This window comes from Miscanthus floridulus, chromosome 18, assembly GCF_019320115.1.
Source record: "Miscanthus floridulus cultivar M001 chromosome 18, ASM1932011v1, whole genome shotgun sequence".
NCBI classification, from domain to species: domain Eukaryota; kingdom Viridiplantae; phylum Streptophyta; class Magnoliopsida; order Poales; family Poaceae; genus Miscanthus; species Miscanthus floridulus.
Genome location: NC_089597.1, coordinates 117,244,969 through 117,259,025, shown reverse-complemented (window position 1 = coordinate 117,259,025; position 14,057 = coordinate 117,244,969).

Genomic DNA, 14,057 nt, shown 5'->3' with positions numbered 1-14,057 from the left:
AATTTTTGTTGAACGGAAATGATATAGGGTGCAAATGTGAACTTTAATAAAGATGGTAGTTTAAACTTCATAGGTGACGATGAAATACTTGCGGTCGGAAATGGGGTTCGCTAGGTAGGAGGTCAAATAGCTTGGGAAAGGGATGCGACATGAAACCGTTCGAGGTTTAAGTCATTTCGCGTAGGTTTGAAAATGGGTCGGCGAACCCATGTTCGGCAATTTTTGTAGAGCGATCGGGTTAAGGAGTGGTGAGATGTTTTGACATGGTTGGCTAGTCCTAGGTATCCTCTTGAGCGTTGATCAGCTGGTTTGGCGTTTGGAGCATCGGATTGAGTTTTTGAGCCACTTTAAAAAGCGTGCAGGTCATGTATCAGCGAACGGTGCCAATGTTGGCCGTGATCACCCTACTTGGCTCCTGGTGTTGTCGCGCCAGCGCTCGACATCACCGGGTTTGCTACCTTGCGAGCACGCCACTCGTGGGCCACCGCTCCGGCTGTCCTCGCCACTGGCGTAGTTCCCTGATCACCCCGCGTTGTTGCTTTGGAACGCCGCATAGGCTCCCACTCGCGCCCTGCCACACGGTCCCACCTCGCCGTGCCCTCACGCATCACCCACGCGCATGGCCTCGCTGCTGGCTAGGGTCTCTGCTACTACACGCTGGTACGTGCTCGCGCACGCACGCGCACTGCAACGGTTGACCCTGCTGCTCTGCCCACCACCGCGTCCACTTGCGCCGTCCTGGCGTCGTCGTTCGCTAGGCACGCACATGGGCACCTCCTGCATGGCACTGTTGCCATTGACATAGCACTGCTGCACGTGTGTGGGGCATTGCCTAATCTCGCCAGCATGCCCGTGTTCGCTGCCATATTTCGTCGCTACCTCCCTAGACCTGCCTTACTCTGCGGCGTCTGTGTTGAGTCACCGTCGGCGCACGTGTGGTGCAGTGTGGCGACGTCTGGTGCACGTCTCGCTGCTTCCCATCGCCCGCGCATGCTAGTACCTTGCATTGATGGCTACGACAGTGTTGAGCCAGGCAGCGCCTAACTCCCCTGTCTCCGTTGTCGCCGTGGCCGGCATGGCCGTTTCTTCGATTTGCCGTGATAGCAGCACCCCAATCCAATTAGTCGCGTCCTCGGCTTCGCTGAGTTGCTAGCCATCCTACCGACCCCACCTCGCTGCCTGTGTCCCCACACTATGCTTCAATTTTGAAATGTCGCTCCGTCGAGCCCTTAAGACCGGGGTGGCCTACGCCGTCGGCAAGTCGCGTAATCATAGCATACCATTTCAATTCCCTGCGCTGATAGCCGCATCTCCACCGCCTCAGCACCTCGCGCACCTCGGCCAAGGCACTGCCATAGTCTAGTTGCCCCTGACGCAGCCATGCCAGCATTGTGTGTTGCCGCACCACCTGGGCGCATGCGGCCAGCTCGACTCGGGCCGTCTCTGGCCGAACCGACGCTTCTACTGTCTCCGTGGGTAGTCCCTTGAGCTCGCTAGCTAACTCGTTTGCTCTGTTTTTGCTGTCGCTCACGGGAACATGTTCACCATCACAGGTAGAGGTCCACCGCCGGGGACGAAGCTCAGGACAACGTCCTCGTTCGCCGTATCACCTCCCACCGCTGTGTGTTGGAGTCAAGGTGAGCATCGGCTCCTTAGGTCGGGATTAGGGGTTCGGGTGTGGCCGGCGTAGCCGTCCGATGCCCGTGCAGTCACGCCGGTGCGTGCACGGTGGCCGAGGGACGTGGCCACGGCGAAGATGGGAAAGTGCAGGGTTGTAGATGAAAAACCAGTGACTCGGTGAAATAGTAGCCATGTTAGTTTTGCGAATAGGGTTATGTGTGAGGGCTTATTCGCTTATGCGCTAGGCGCGCGTGGCTCCGCTGTGGGCCGCCTGCGTTGGGACGCATCGTGCGTGGCCGCGCGGGCGGGAGGCCGGATTGGACCGCGCCACTTGAGTTGGGCCGTGCAGTGGGATTTCGTTTTCCCAATTTCCAGTAAAATGTAAATGCTTATTAATTTAGTTTTCAAGCTAAACTTTGATAATTTGTGGTAAATCTTGTAGATGTCCAAAAATAGTGAAACCAAGTTTGTTAGGTTTACGAAAATGCCATCTATTTGTTAGTGTAGTTCACAGTTAGCTGTTACGATGATAGGTTCATAAATTCGAACTAGAGAGCTTAGAATTATGTGGATTAATATTTGTAGGAATTTTTGTGGTAAATTGATGATAGATATAGCCATAAAAATTTCACAGTAGGCTCACTAGATTATTAGGTATTTGCTGTAAATTTTGTAGACTTAGAGTAAGTTAGTAAATAGAGTAGCTATCATCCTCATTTTATCAAATCGGTATTAGGGGTAAGAATACCTGTAGTTGCTATAAGAATGTATGTCATGTTTCATACTTATTAATGGTGACAGTACATAGCTTAGCCTTTAGTGGGTAGACCTCACTTAGTAGTTTGATAGATGTACTTTTAGGTTATGAGTTGCTATTGTCATATTATTAAACATTGCATCATTATTTCATGTAGATCACGAGCTGGTAGATTTCGTGCCCGTCGACGAACAGGAGTACGATGAGGTTGTCGAGGAGTACGAGGAGGAGATCCTCGTGCAAGAAGAAGCCCTAGAGCAGTTTGGTGCTGACCCTACTGACCCATCACCTGCCCAAGGCAAGCCCCGGTGCAGAACCCCTATTTTTAATGATCACTGAATATATATATGTGTGTGATGTGCATTTAAGTTACAGGCATTTTATGAAAACTACCTGCATAAATATATCTACCCATGAGTCCTACTAGTACAGGTCGAGTAGCTGCTATGCTCAGGACATCGGTAGCGTGAGTAACCTACCATTACTCGCAAATAGGTGATAAAATATAATCACTCATGATAAAATGGTGGAAATGAAATAGTGATCGGGCAGGGATATGGCTTGGGTACTAGTGGGTGTAAGGGGTTGTGTCCTGTGGCCGACAGGGCATGGTTTGGTTACACTTTTTCTCGGTCCGTGTCGATTAAGGACCGGTCGTTACAATGGATGCTAGGCAAGTCACAGATCTATTGTCCCGAGCGCATACTTGGGTATGGGCACAGGGAAGACTTGTTGCTATCTTGTCGTGAATCCGGCTCTTTCCGGACCGACTGATTGGAGGCGGAGATGGTGGAGGTCCTGGCACCACACAGAGTTAGGGACTCAGGAGTGGGGGCTTGAAGTCCAAGTTTGGACGGGGACCTAGACACTCGGGACAAGAGGGTGATGGGTTAGTCCTACTTGTGCCTGGGGTACAAGCAGGGCATGTGTTTTCGGGGCACCCAGCTGGGCACATTGGTTCGTGAATCGCCACCAAGTCGGTACGACTTGTCTTAACTCTAGCATCGTAGTAAGAACTGAAAGATGAAAGGTGATGAAATGGAACTGATTGCTCAACTCTTGCTTGAAAGTAGAATAGGTGCTTATATAGACTGCATAGATAATAAATGAATGCGGCCAATAATAATAACCTAATTAAGGACTCACTATTAGTATTGCTTTCTGCTAAAATAAGCCAACAAGCCATAAAGCTTCTCATGTTCCTTGGAGTCGGGAAATTATTCCCACTAGTCGGGTAAGTCTTGCGAGTACATTGTGTACTCAGGGTTTATTTACCCCTGTTGCTGGGGATGCTTGAGAAGTACCTTGTGTGGAGGGTTCTTCTAGTGGGCTCAGATGGATCCTCGTCCCTTTCGCTAGATGTATATTTTTAAATTCTGTTGTTTATCATTCCGCACTCTGGTATTTGGTATTGTAATAATGTACTTTTTAAGGAACTCTGATGTATGAAATGGACAAGTATTGTAACTCGTTTTCATTATTGGATCCTTAGGAAAAATGTGGATCTTTTGGGTTCTCCCTTGGGGTGTGCCCGACGGATACCGCCCGCTGTAGCTTGCTTTTGGGGTGCTTAGTGTCTGGTTGTTTCAAACTCATTGTGAATGCCCTTGACAAATGATTTGAATGTTGTAAACACATCACTCTTATCAACAAGAAAGAACACCCATGTGTATCTAGTGAAATCATCCACAATCACAAATACATATTTGTTTCCACCAATGCTAGTGTATGTGGTTGGTCCAAACAAGTCCATGTGCATCAACTCAAATGCCTTAGATGTGCTCATCATGCTCTTCTTAGGATGTGTGTTACCAACTTGCTTTCTAGCTTGACATGCACTACATAACTTATCCTTCTCAAATGTGACATCTTTCAAGCCACTAACTAAGTCATGCTTGATCAACTTGTTCAATTGTTTCATTCCAACATGACCAAGCCTTCTATGCCATAACCAACCCATGCTAGACTTAGTGATCAAACATGTTGACAATTGAGCTTCTCTAGCATTGAAATCAACCAAGTATAGATTCTCATATCTAAATCCTTTGAATATCAAGTTGGAGCCATCTACACTTATGATCTCTACATCATCCACACCAAATATGCACTTGAAACCAAGATCACATAATTGAGCTACCAACAATAGGTTGAAGTTTAAGCTCTCTACTAGTAGCACATTGGAAATGCTTAAGTCATTGGATATTGCAATCTTACCAAGCCCTTTGACCTTGCCTTTGCTATTGTCACCAAATGTGATACTATCAATCCCATTGCTCTTGTTTTCATTGATTGAATTGAACATTCTTGAATCATCGGTCATGTGTTGTATGCACCCACTATCAAGCACCCAATGCCTTCCTTTGGCTTTATAATTGACCTACAAAAGAAGATCAATTCCTTTTGGGTACCCAAACTTGCTTGGGTCCTTAAAGGTTAGTTACCAAGGTCTTTGGTACCCAAATGGCATTCTTCTTTGGGCCCATAATTGGTGTACCAATGAACTTAGCCTTCACACCATTGGCACCCTTAAAAAGCATGTAACAAGAATCAAATTTAATTGAGGATACATTAGGTAGCTTGTTCTTGTTAATCTTGCAATATTGCTCTACATGCCCAACTTGCTTGCATCTATTGCAAAACCAACTATTTCCCTTCACAAAGCTAGCTTTGGGAGTGACAAAGGCCGCCTTGCCTTTCTTGGGGGTATAGCCTAATCCCTCTTTGTTGAGAGAAAACCTTTGGCTACCCAAGCACTTTAGCAAGCGGGCATCTCCACCATAGGCATTGCCTAAGGCACGAGTGAGCTCATTCACCTCCTTCTTGAGGGTCTCATTTTCCACCATTAGTGAGGCATCACAAAGTGAGACCATCACTTAAAGGTGAAGTAGAAGTAGTAGTGCTACAAGAAGTGTTAGTGGGAGCAACTACAATGGGTTTATAAAAAGATTCATCAATAATATCACATGTTAGTCCCACATCACAAGACATAATCACTTGTTTCTTCTTGGCTTCCTCTATTTTGACTTGCTCGATGAGAGAGGAGTGAGCCTTTTCAAGCTTAGAATGAGCTTTGCCAAGCTTCTCATGGGCTTCCATTAGCCTCTCATGAGTGGCATTGAACTCATCAAAGGATTGCTCAAGAAATTTGGCTTTCTTGCGTAATTCTTTCCACTCCTTTCTCTTCATTTCAACGCAAGTGTGCACTTGCTCACAAATGTCCAAGAGCTCCTCCTTGGTGTACTCCTCCTCCTCCTCATCATCATCATCACTCCTACAAGTATCACTTTCACATTCATCATCATCACTCACATCATATTTTACCTTGGTAGGCTTTGCCATGAGGCATGTCAATGGAGTGTCGAAGATGGAGGGCTTGTTGTTGATGCCGATGCTTGCTAGTGCTTTCTTGATAGATTTCTTGTCATCATCACTAGAGCTATCACTATCCAAAGAGCCATCACTATCCCATGTGACCACATAGCCTCCACATTTCTTCTTCTTTTGGAAGGTCATTCTCTTCTCCTTCTTTTCTTTGTTGTCCTTCTTGTGCTTCTTCTTCTCATCCTCATCATTATCACTATTGTAGAGACAATTCGCTACAACGTGATCGGGGCTCTTGCAATTGTAGCATATTCTCACATATTCTTTGCTTTTGGTGTGATCTCTTCTCTTTTTTGCACCATAGCCCTTCTTTTTTATGAATTTTCCCATCTTACGTACAAAGAGGGCCATAGCTTCATCATCAATATCACTAAGATCATCATCATCACTTGATTCTTTCTTGGACTTTCCCTTGTTCTTGGATGACGATGAGCTAACCTTGAATGCTATACTCTTCTTCTTCTTGTCTTCTTCTTCCTTCTTGTCATCCTTGTCTCCCTCTCCCTTTCCACACGGTATGTCTCTTGTGTCATGACATCACCTAGTACTTGGTTAGGGGTAATCTCCTTCAATCCTCCTCTTATGATAAGCAATCTCAACATCTCAAATCTTGGAGGTAGGCACATTAAGAACTGATGAGAGACATCATCATCCTTGATCTTCTCTCCCAAAGCCTTCAAGTCATTGACAATTACTTGCAACTGATGGAACATCTCCGGAATGCTCTTATCATCCTTCATCTTGAAGCTTGTCAACTTATCCTTGAGGATGTACAACTTGGCACTCTTCACCGCCGGTGTGCCCTCATATGTTTCCTCCAATCTCCTCCACACCTCATTAGCTCTTTCATAATCCTTGATTTGCTCAAACACCTTGGAATCAATGGCATTGTATATGGTGTTGAGAGTCATTGTATTGCATTGCTTGTTGGTCTTGTCTTGGTTGGTGGGATTGTCGGGATCAACGATAGCATAGTCATTCTCGGTCACCTCTCATACTTGATCATTGATTGAACCAAGATACATCCTCATCTTTCTCTTCCAATAATCATAGCATGTGCCATCAAAGAACGGTGGTTTGCCCCCCACATGGTTTAACACAACTTGAGCCATAATTTGACACCGAGGTTGTTAAGCCTTTAATCAAATGGTGACCATGGCTCTGATACCACTTGAAAGGTCCTAATATGGCTAGAGGGGGGGGGTGAATAGCCTATTTAAAAATCTACAAATCAACTAGAGCAATTTAATTAGTATAACAAATAGCAAAAAACAAACTTGCTCTAGCTCTTCAAGGGTTGCAAGCCACCTATCCAACAATTCTAGTTGCTATGATCTCTAGACACACAATTTGCTATGTCACTACTCACTAAGAGCTCTCACACTAGCTACACTAAAGAGCTCCACTAGATGAACTTAAAACAACAAAGCAAGTTCTCAATACTAATTACACTAAAGTGCTTGCTACAACTAGTTTGCAAGAATATAGATGAGTGAGTAGGGTGATTATACCACTGTGTAGAGGAGTGAACCAATCACAAGATGAACACTAAATCAATCACCGGGAGAATACCAAAACACAAGAGACAACCAATTTTTCTCCCGAGGTTCACGTGCTTGCCGGCACGCTAGTCCCCGTTGTGTCGACCAACACTTGGTGGTTCGGCGGCTAAGAGGTGTTGCACGAACCTCATCCACACAAAAGGACACCGCAAGAACCTACCCACGAGTGAGGTAACTCAATGACACAAGCAATCCACTAGAGTTATCTTTTGGCGCTCCACCAGGGAAGGCACAAGACCCCTCACAATCACCATGATCGGAGCCGGAGACAATCACCAATCTCCGCTCAATGATCCTCACTGCTCCAAGCCATCTAGGTGGCGGCAACCACCAAGAGTAACAAGTGAATCCCGTAGCAAAACATGAATACCAAGTGCCTCTAGATGCAATCACTCAAGTAATGCACTTGGATTCTCTCCCAATCACACAAAGATGATGAATCAATGATGGAGATGAATGGGAGGGCTTTGGCTAAGCTCACAAGGTTGCTATGTCAATGCCAATGGCCAAGTGGGTGAGCTTGAGCCGGCCATGGGGCTTAAATAGAAGCCCCCACAAAATAGAGCCGTTGGCTCAATTATTGGGCTGACTGCGCATCAACCGGACGCGCTGCTCGAGTGCAACGGACGCTGCACCGGACACACCATTCGTGACTACCGGACGCGTCCGGTAGGTCGATCGAACACGTTTGGTCGCTCCTAGACCGCCATGTGTCTAGTTCAAACCAAAGTAGCCGTTGCTGCCCACACTTGCTAATGACCGGATGCTCAGACCGGACGCTGAAATAGAAATGATCGGACGCTGAGCTGCAGTGTCCGGCCGAGTCCAGAGAGTACCCGAGGCCGATCGGACACGTCTGTTAGAAACTGACCGAACACTAAGCCTCAGCATCTGGTCGAGTCCAGTAAGCACCCACGGTCGATCGGACGCTACCAGCGTCCGATCAACTATTTTACCGAACAACGACTTTGCTGATTCACACCGGACGCATCCGATGTGACACATCCGGTGTGGCGACTGAACGCGTCCAGTCGCTGAGTTCGTCGTTAATACTAGACATGTTCGATCACTATACTGGACGCGTCTGGTCACTCTGTGACCATCGCGACTAACTCCTTTTCATCTCTATCTTCTTCACCCTTCCTCAAATATGCCAACCACCAAGTGTATCACCTTGTGCACATGTGTTAGCATATTTTCACAAACATTTTCAAGGGTGTTAGCACTCCCCTAGATCTTAAATGCATATGCAATGAGTTAGAACATCTAGTGGCACTTTGATAACTGCATTTTAATATGAGTTTCACCCCTCTTAATAGTACGACTATCGATCCTAAATGTGATCACGCTCACTAAGTGTCTCGATCACTAAAACAAAATGGCTCCTACTATTTATACCTTTGCCTGAAGCCTTTTATTTTTCTCTTTCTTCTTTTCTAAGTTCAAGCATTTGATCATCACCATCATCATGATCTTCACCATTGCTTCATTACTTGGAGTAGTGCTACCTATCTAATAATCACTTTGATAAACTAGGTTAGCACTTAGGGTTTCATCAATTAACCAAAACCAAACTAGAGCTTTTAGGAGGTTCCACAATTGAGCACGGAGGTTCCGCGTAGGCCAGAGCAGATAAGAATTTAGCTCGGCTGGCTTTTTGTGGCTGGGATTATTTGAGTTGAATATGGAGTTTTGAGCACTTGGTTCCACCCAGCACACCATTAGTATCCTCCTTGATAGTATGGCTTGTCCTATGACTCAATTTCAAAATATAAAATGAATTAACATAGCTCTTCAAGACGTTGCAAGCCATCGATTCAAGTTGGGGAATCTCCTCCTTTGTTTCTTTGCATCCACGATTAAAGATATTCTATCAAACACTTGTCAAAGCCATTAGTCCTTTAATTATGTGGTCAACATCACCAAAACCCACTTTGAGCTTGATTGCACTTACAATCTCCCCTTTTTGGTAAATGTTGACAACACAATTAAAGCTCACATTTAATTGAAAGATTGAGCTTTTGATAGAAAGAATACAAGGGCTCCCCCTTAATATATGCAAGATTTGTTTGGAATTATAAAAATGTCCCTCAAGACATACTCTGCATATATTAAGAGCAAGTGTGAAAGATACATTGTATTCATGCCATTGTGGGGTGCAAAAGAAGTGTGTCAAATAATAATCCATGATGCGTATGATAGTTTATGCACAAAAGAAAATATCCTGGGTCTGCAGACCGCAGAGCCTTCGCGTTCTGCACGCTTAGAATCTTCTAATCAGAACAGAAAGCATCACATATATATATGAACAGACATCACACAGTTATGGAATGCTAGAAACTTATGAATATGAAGAAGTTTTACCATAGTTCTAGCATTTCATTTCACATAAAATTCACATATCCATGTCCATGACCACCAATCGCCACACAGAGGCGAATCAAAGTATTATTATAGACCACTAAAATAGAGAGAGAGTTCGAAAAAGACCTCGACTCTCACAACTCACAACGTCAACTACTACTACTGCCACCATGACGAAAGACAACGACGACACAAAAGAAACATCTCAATCTTGCCTCTCTCCCCCTTTGTCAACAGATGTCAAAAAGGGAAAGAACAAAAGAGGTAAAGTATCTGCCAATGTCACTGTCATCATCATTTGCCGGGTTAGTCTGCTGCCTGCTGCCAGAAATAGTCCTTTCACCAGACTCCTCATCACTGTCACTCACAACAGCCCTGCCAGCCCTGTGTGTAGTAGCTATGTGCCTCCGTGGCCTGGACTATCCTCTCTAATGTCTGAGGATGTTCATCCTCTCACCAAGCATCTCCTGATCATGAGGATACTCCATCTCTTCATCCTCCTCACTACCATTCTCATAAGGTGGAAACACTGGCGGTGGTAGAATCTCTCTAACCTCAAGTCCCAGTTGCCTCTTCATGTCATTGATGTCCTTCCTTCCCTCATAAGTGGCATCCACAACATATTGACACATGCAAAATATGTTCTTGAGCAACTCCTTGAGATTGCTCCCCCTAGATCTGTGGTGGGAAGAGGAAGGTTTGTTGCTACTAGGTCTCTCTAAGGGTGCAGCCCCTACTGCAGCTGACGTGCTAGCAGCCCCAACCAGTGCCTCCTAGCCTGTGTGCTGCCACTGTATCAACCTGTATGGCCTATGCTCCACATCCTTCTTAAACTCAATGCCGGACACCCTCTCAATGATGTACATGATGTAAGGAGCATATGGGAGATCATTCATAGCATCATCTAATGAGTCACTCAACTTAGCCCAAATAAACCTACTAACAGAGAAAGCATCACTCCCTGGAGCCATCCTTGCAAGCAAGTTCTTTGCATACTTCCTCAGTGAAGTTGAGTCACCACCTTTTGGTTTGATTGTCTCTCTAAAAGGGTTGTTCATGGCATAGTAGAAAGACTTCAGCCCTACTATTTTCCCATCAGCTAGACCTCTCCTCTCATATGCAAATACGATATCCTTAGCTTTCATGATATTCTCTGTCTAAATGGTATCTGTACATCTATCTCCACTCCCAAATCCGAGAAGACGAGCAAAAGTAGTGAAATTTACCTTGTAGTGAACTCCTTCCATCAACCAATGAATGGTCTCATTTGCCACATCATGGAAGAAAGTGGCGCGAAACTGAGCTAGGATCTCTCAATTCCAATCATATTGGAAACCCATGATGTCCTTCAGCCCATGCTCAGTCATTGTATCTATCACTCTCTTGGAATCTAGGGTGTTCATGCTCTCAATGTGATCCTAGTCAATGTACTTCATCTGCACTATCTTCTTTTCTTTAGCAAGAATCATAGTTTTGTAGAAGTCAAACTAAAATATAGACCAAAACCTGTAGTCTATCCCTCTATCATTCAGCCACACATAGGGATTTTCTGCCCTAGCTCTCTTAACTTGCACTCCCAAATTGTGATAGTTAATGTGCTTCCTTTGGACTCCATGATCATAGATCACTGGTTCTCTCCTCACTGGAGCACCCTAATGTTGAACCATGTAGGATTGATCAAATTCTAAGAATCAAGGAGGTGTATCTGGCGCTTCGACTATAGGTATGGTCTTCCCTTCTCTTCCTCCATCATCGGTAGGTCCTTCTCCATGTCCAGCACCAGCCCCACGACCAGCACTGCCATGACCAACACCACTGCCTCTTCTAGGTTGAGCTTTTTGGCTGCCTCTGCCATAGACCTGCTGCTCACAGCTGTGCCCTTGCTGCTCACTGCCACCCTATAGCTCTCGAAACACAAGACCTCTGATCTCCTAGTCTACTGGATCATGATTCCCTTTTGATCTTTTCTCCCTTCTCCGACTTGGATCACCATCCATCTAAAGAAAAGTGCGTAGAAAAGTTGAGAAACTTGTGCCGAGTCATAATAGCAACATTACACAAGGTCAGAGTAGAGTTTTGAATCAAACTAAGGCTATTGATCCTTCTAGACCGCGGAGCCTCCGCACTCTAGCACAGAGCCTCTGGGGCCTAGAGCCTCCGCGCTCTAGCAGATTACATCCTAAATTTGATTCACCCTTCTACTCAAATCTTTCTACAATGTACTACTAGATTTAGCACTAGAAGGTGAAACACACTCATCTACATAGGAAATTGAAAGAAACAGAGACCCAAAATTGAATCCATGGTAGAAATAGGATTTCACCTTAGATGAGAGAAATCAGAGAAGAAAGAGATAGTAGCAGTCAACAACAGCCTCAAGAAGCACCCTCCTGCCATTAGTGTATCCAGAGAGTCAAGGATTTGGTTGGTTGTCAATGAATCCTCAAGGCGACGGCTTGAGCGGCTTCTTCTCCTCAGCGGACTCCCCCTGAGTTCCGACCTCTGGCACCACCACCACAAACACTCGTGCGACACAAGGGAGTAGGGCGACAGAGCGGCTGCAGCGGGAGCGGTGGCGTGGCAACGGTGACGGTGAAGGCGAGCGCGCACGTGTGCGAGAGGAAAGGGGCACAGTGCGGCTTAAATGAATCCCCAGTAACTCAGAGAAGTTACTGTGAGGGGTAAAACGAGAAAGATGAAAAAAAATATTTTGATTTTTACCCAAACCCTAACCGAACCATCAGGGCGCGGAGCCTCCGCGCTAGGCCACGGAGCCTCCAGGCCACGGAGCCTCCACGCATAAACACAGAGCCTCCGCGATCTGACACCGAGCAGAAACCAGGTATGTATTCCAAGGAATTTCTAAGTGTTTTAATTAATAGTCATGGACTTTTGTTTCTTGTAGCTAGCCAGCAAAACAATAGTACATAACAATAGCTACTAGAGACAAGATTGGACATATGAACCAACATTTTGAAACACTTATGAAAATTTTGCAAGCCTAACTAGTTGAAACATAAGGCAACAAATAGAGGCGTGCACAATTTCAAACCACGTTACGAGAGTCAAGTATATTTAGTTCACTCCTCAAAGCATAGAACCTTGACTCGTCGAGAGGCTTTGTGAAGATATCGGCTAGTTGTTTTTCGATGCTCACATGATGAATTGTGATATCTCCTTTGGTTTTGTGGTCTCTCAAGAAATGATGACGGTTGTCTATGTGCTTAGTTCTTAAGTGGCTCACTGGATTGTTTGCAAGCTTTATGGCACTTTCATTGTCACACAAAAGTGGGATCTTGGTAAAGCGACATCCATAATCATTGAAGGTTTGCTTCATCCAAAGTAGTTGAGCACAGCATGAGCCGACCGCCACATACTTGGCTTTAGTGGTGGAAAGGGCTACCAAATTTTGCTTCTTAGAGCTCCAAGACACTAGGGACTGTGCAAGGAATTGACATGTCCTCGATGTACTTTTTCTTTCTACTTTGCAACCGGCATAATCAGAATCCGAATACCCAAGTAGATTGAAATTTGAGCCCTTAGGATACCACAAGCCAAAGTTAGGAGTGTGTACTAAATATCTCAAGATTCTCTTAACGGCCATAAGATGGCACTATTTCGGGTTAGCTTGAAATCTAGCACACATGCGCACACTAAGCATAATATCTGGCCTAGATGCACATAAGTAAAGTAGGGAGCCAATCATGGAACGATATACCTTTTGCTCAACAGCTTTCCCATCTTTATCCAAGTCTAAGTGCCCATTTGTTGGCATAGGTGTCTTGATGGGTTTGGCATTTGCCATGTCAAACTTCTTGAGTATATCCCTTGTGTACTTAGTTTGGCATATGAATGTTCCTTCCTTCAATTGCTTGACTTGAAACCCGAGGAAGAACATCAATTCACCCATCATAGACATCTCAAACCTCTTTGTCATAGTCCTACTAAATTCTTCATAAAAAGTTTGATTAGTACTACCAAATATTATGTCATCAACATATATTTGGCATACAAATATATCATTCTTAATCTTTCTTATGAAGAGAGTAGTGTCGGCTTTGCCTATTTTAAAGCCTTGCTTGAGCAAGAAATCCTTAAGGCCTTCATACCATGCTCTTAGTGCTTGCTTAAGCCCATAGAGCGCCTTATGGAGTTTGTAGACATGGTGAGGATGCTTAGGATCTTCAAATCCTAGTGGTTGCTCCACATAGACTAGCTCGGAGAGTGGACCATTGAGAAAGGCACTCTTCACATCCATTTGATATACCTTGAAATCATGATGGACGGCAAAGGATAGAAGCATTCGAATTGCTTCAAGTCTTGCCACTGGTGCAAAGGTCTCTTCGAAGTATAGCCCTTCAACTTGAGTGAAC